The sequence below is a fragment of the Ictidomys tridecemlineatus genome, chromosome 7 (genome assembly GCF_052094955.1).
Source record: "Ictidomys tridecemlineatus isolate mIctTri1 chromosome 7, mIctTri1.hap1, whole genome shotgun sequence".
Lineage (NCBI taxonomy): Eukaryota > Metazoa > Chordata > Mammalia > Rodentia > Sciuridae > Ictidomys > Ictidomys tridecemlineatus.
The window spans coordinates 66201057-66206986 of record NC_135483.1 but is presented as its reverse complement, the minus strand read 5'-3'; the positions used below and the strand labels follow the sequence as shown (position 1 = coordinate 66206986).

Here is a 5930-nt window from a genome sequence, read left to right as displayed (position 1 = left end):
GGATATCCACATGTAAAAAAATGAAATTAGACCCTTATTCTATGAACAAAATGAACTCATATGGATTAAAGATTTAAATGTAAGACATAATCCTTTAGTAGGAGAAAACATAGGGCAAAAGCTCTAGCACATTGCTGTCATATCACCCCCACAAGCAAAAATGTACAAACATATACGAACAAGATTGCATCAAAAGCTTCTAAACAAAAGAGGAAATGATCCTCAAAGTTGAAGAGTAACCTATAGAATTGGAGAAAACATTTGTGAACCGTACATCTGTAAGGGGGTAATATCCAAAATAGATCAGGAATTTCAACAGCTCAAGAATGAGAGAATAACCTGCTTTTTAAAGTGGTCAAAGGACCTGAACATTTCTCAAAAATAAATACAAATAAACCATATAGTAGGTACATGAAAAAATGTTCCACATTACTAATTGGTAAGGTTTAGATATGAGGTGTCACTCAAAAGGTGCTGTGAATGCGGGAATATTCAGAGGTGAAAACTGTTAGACTATGAAATGTACCTTAGTCCTTCCCAGGTAGAATGTACCACCTGGGTGTGAACTGTTGGTAGGTGGGCTTGGCTGCAGGTTGTCACTGCAGGTGTGCCCTGGGTTTGTCTTCTTTGTGGCCCCCTTTTTCTCTCTCAGCTTCCTGACCCCACCATGAGCTGAGCCGCTTTCCTTTGCCAGGCCCTTCCTCCATATGTGCTGCCTCCCCTTGAATCCAGAGTCAACCATCTATGGGCTGAGAGTTCTGAAATCATGAGCCCCAAGTAAACACTCCCTCCTCTAAGCTGTTCTTGTTGTATATCTGGTCAGTGATTCATAAGCTAACTCAAACAGAAATTGATTCCAAGTAGGGTCATTGCTGTGAGGTCCCCTCACACCCGTCAGCATGGTTATTTTCAACAAGATGTAAGTGTTGGTGATGATGCAAAGAAAAGTGAATAGCTGTAGATGGAAATGTGTATTAGAGCAACCATTAGGAAAACAGTATGGAGCTTCCTCAAAAAATGGAATTGCCACCTGGCTCAATGGCACACACCTGTAATCCCAGCAGCACAGGAGGCTGAGGCAGGAGGATCAAAAGTTCAAAGTCAGCCTCAGCAAAGAAAGGCACTAAGAAACTCAGTGAGACCCTATCTCTAAATAAAATACAAAATATGGCTGGGGATATGGCTTAGTGCTTGATTGCCCTCATTCAATCCCTGGTATCCCCCCCCCAAAAAAAAGAAAAAAAGAGAAGAAATTGCTATGCACCCCCATACTAGTCAACATGCTCTTGGTTCCAAGTTCAGTATTGTGACTTTCAAGGACAAGCTTGATGCACCATCTTCTAATGGAAGAACAAATGCCCAAGAATAAGATTACAATTGTTGGGGCTGGTGCTGTTGGCTTGGCCTGTGACATTAGCTTCTTTATTTTTGTTCTTTTTAGTTATACATGACAGTAGAATCTATTTTGATATATTTATACAGGCAAGGAGTGTATCTTATCATAATTAGAATCCCAGTATTGTAAGTGTACACGATGTTGAGATTTTATTGTGGTGTATTCATTATATGTACAGCCATTAGATTCTTAATGAAGGACTTAGTAAATAAACTTTCTTTTGAAGTCATGGAAAACAAATTGAAGGGAGAGATGACAAATCTTTAATGTCGGCTGACTTTTTCTTAGACTGCCAAAAATCAGCAAAGACTATCAAGTGACTACAAATTTCAAGCTAGTTTTATCACAATTGGGCATGTCTGCAAAGGAAGAAAGCAGTCTGAATTTGGTTCAGCATAATACAAACATCTTTAAATTCATTATTCCTAATGTTGTAAAACAGTCAAATCTATAAGTTGTTTATTATTTCCAATTCAGTGGATATGTAGCCCTACATATTTGAAAAGTAAGTGTCTTTACCCAAAATCCAGGTTATTAGAAGCGATTATAATCTGGATTCAACCCAGTTCTTGATGAATTGGAGAAAGACTTGGAGTTCATACATTATACTGTCATGGGCAGGTCCTTGGGGAGTATGCATACTCTAGTGTGCTTGTATGGAGTGGAGTGAATGTTGCTGGCATCGCCCCGAAAATTCTGCACCTGGATTTAGGTGCTGATGCAGCTCAAGAACAGCAGAAAGAGGTTCATCAACAGATGGCTGACAGTTTTAACAGGTGATCAAACTGCAAAGCTATACATCCTGGGCCATTGGGCTATCTGTGGAAGATCTGGCAGAAAGTATAATGCAGAATCTCAGACATATGCATCCAATTTCCACCATGATTAAGGGTTTCTAACCAAAGAATCATTGTTGTCTTCCTTAGCGTTCCTTGCATCTTGGAACAAAATGAAATCTCAGATAATGTGAAGATGACTGACTCCTGAGGAAGAAGCCCATTTTAAGAGCACAGATGTACCGTGGGAGATCCAAAAGAGCTGAAATTTTAAAGTCTTCTAATGTCATACCACTTCATGGGGCGACAACAGGATGTTAGTTGGAGTTTGTGCATGATATCCTTTTGATGTGATCTGTGATTAAAGCAATAATATTAATATGGCCTGGGAGAAACATCAATTTCCTAAAGTTAGAAATATGAATGGTTCATAAAACTCTGAGGCTGTGTCCTGATGCTGGAGAATACTTGTGTACTCCTAGAGTGGTTAATGTAAAATAGTTTTGCCATCTGTGAGGCACCACTGCCTATGTTGCATATGATCCAGCTGCCCTTCAAACCAGATGTGTTTACTGTGCTATATAAGTTCTGGTTCCTTTACCAAAGACACTTAGCCAAACATTTACCACCCCCGCCATCAATCATCCTGGGATCCAATATATAAATCTAATATTTTATATCTTGTGCATAGCTGTTTAGATTGTATTTTGTGTTATATATACATATACATGTGTACACATATATATATACATGTGTGTGTGTATACACACACACACACTCATATATACAATCAGCAGTATGCATTTCCATATGAGGAAAAAAAGATCTACATATAAACAATGCAACCAACTATCTGAGTACTATACCAAGCTAAAACTCTGAATTAACATTAAGGAGAAAAAAAGAAGAGTCAATATAGAACAACCACATGGTCTAGCAATTCCTCTACTGATTACATATCCAAAGGATAGCAAATAATTACATTGAAGAGATACTAGCATTTCCATGTTCACTGTAATATTATTCACAAGATTTGTGATATGAAATCAGTGTATGTATCTGTCAAAAGATGAATGGATAAAGAAAATGTGGTATACATACACAATGGCAGTCTTGTCACTTGGGACAATGTGGGTGAAGTTGGAGAACATTAAATGAAATCAGGCACAAAGAGATACGCCACATAACCTCACTAATACAATCTAAATAAAACAATAGAGTGGTGGGGCCTAGGTGGGCAATGTGGAGCTTGGGAGATATTGGTCAAAGGATATTGTTGGGGCTGAGAACATGATTTCCTCAAGTATGGTTTGTTGTTTTGGTGTGTTGAATACTTCCTGAAGATTGAAAAGCAAGCCTCAGATGCAAGTTTCTTACTTTATCTGGCCCTCCTTTCCCCTCCCGTCTTTTTCTCCTTGAAGGGAATTGTAACAGCCAAAACTCCTCTTCCCCAAGGTAAGCCATAGAAACCAAAACCCCTGTCCCATGCAGTACACCAGGAAACCTAGAAAGGTAACTTTCACCCCTTCTCCCTTGAATACCTTCATACTAAATGGCTCCTGCCCATACCTAGGAGGAAGGAATACAACACAGAGGGTCCAAGAAGAATCAAACAGACAAATATTGCTGGGTTTACCCCACACAGTTATTTACCATTAGATCAAAACCTGTTTGTCCATCAACATGTCTACATGGTTGTCCATTCCTCACGAAACCTAAACATAAAAATTGACAACTTTCCCTGGGTCTTTGTGTTGCCACTGTAAGGTTCCTGTGTCATGTAAAACTTTGATGAAATAAGTTTGTGATCTTTTCCTGCTAACCTGTATAGATGAAATAAGTTTGTGATCTTTTCCTGCTAACCTGTATATATTTGTTATAGATAGGTGAGCCTTGACCTTATCATAGAGGAGGAAAAATATCATATTCTTTTGTTCCTATAATACAGGATTTCAGTTAGGAAGAATAAGTTCAAGAGATCTATCATGCAATACAGTGACTATAGTTAATAACAACGTACTGTGCATTTAAAAATTGCTAAAACTAAATTTTAAGTGTTCATAAAATTGGTAACTATGAGGTAATGCATGTTTAATTTAGCCATTCCACAGCATCTACATATATCAGAACATCTTATTGTATACCATAAATTATGTGATTTTTGCCAATTTAAAAATGTATGCAGATGAATAAAAAATAAACAGTGTGAAGACCAAAAGAAATACAGAATTAGAATGACACAGTATTTATTCAAAAGAAATGGGTTTTGAGTTAAGTTCTTACTATATTGCCAGGATAATCTCAAACTTCTGGGCTCACGTGGTCCTTCTGTCTCAGCCTCCCAATATATAAAAAAAATTTCAACATGAAACAGTACTACATAATTTTGTATATATGTATAAGCAGTAGGAATATAAAAATAAAGCCAAGAAAGATGCCCAACCCTTGGGTAGTGATTAAGGAAGGTTATGCATTGTTTAACTACCACTTAACTCATATCAATGTCATTATGCTATCTTTTTTGATTGAAACTTATCTGATAAATCTTTATCCATTAATTTTCAAATATTCTATAGTGTTTTGAAAATTGTATGCCCTGTGGTAATAGATTTTATGATACATATAAAATGAATCTGATCAGCTCTATTAAATAAAAAGCCAAAGGCCCCCTGGACATCAGACCGTTTCAGCAGGGTGGTCCCAACTACATGGATTCTCTTGTAGCTATTTCAGAAGTCTGCCAGGGACCAAAATGAAAACTAATAATTGTTTCCTCAGGTCAGAGAGTACTTTCTCCAGATGCTTTTCATCCCTAGGTTATAATTAGGGAGTGGAATCGCAAAACTCCCACCACATAATGCTTTGAGGTAAGATGCCAGTGGGTAAATAGGTAAATAGTATTAGAGAAATCCATTAAAGTCCCAACTATGATAGCATACTACAGTGACACAGCCACTTCAATGTTTATAGCTGCACAGTTCACAATAGCTAAACTGTGGAACCAACCTAGATGCCTTTCAGTAGATGGATAAAGAAACTGACACACACACACACACACACACACACACACACACACACACACACACACACACTGGAATGTTACTCAGCATTAAAAGAGAATAAACTTATGGCATTTGCAGGTAAATGGATGGAGTTGGAGAATATCATGCTAAGCGAAGAAAGCCAATACCCAAAAACCAAAGGCAGAATGTTCTCTGATATGTGGATGCTGATCCATAAGGTTAGGGGTTGGGGGTGGGTGGGGTGGGATGGAGGAATAGAAACCAGGTGTGAGGGTAGGAAAGATGGTGGAATGAGATGAACATCATTACCCTAGGTGCATGTATGACTGCACATGTGGTGTGACTCTACATCATGTACAATAAGAAAAATGAAAAGTTGTGCTCCATTTGTGCACAATGAATTGAAAAGTTTTTTGCTTTCATGTATAACTGATTAGAAGTAATAAAAAATAAATTAAAAAGAGAATTCCGACTATGAATCTAATCATAATATATAATTTGATACAGATCAAATCATGTTCTTATACAAACTGTACATGTCTTTATAAAGTGGAAAAATGATATAGATCTAACCTGAAATTATCTAATCTGATATTTACCATTCAGCGCATGTAATATAGCTCTAAGAGTGACTTGATTATGAGCCGAGTTTACATCTAATCACAGTTGATAAAGTGCATACACACACACACAACCTTACATATTATTATTCTACTACACCCTTATCTCACTCTG

General features: G+C 37.4%; 1 pseudogene; it reads left to right on the top strand.

The window, feature by feature from the left end:
- Nucleotides 1–1328: 1328 nt before the first annotated feature.
- Nucleotides 1329–2438, top strand: LOC101967749 (L-lactate dehydrogenase A chain pseudogene; annotated as a pseudogene).
- The last annotated feature ends 3492 nt before the right edge of the window (nucleotides 2439–5930 follow it).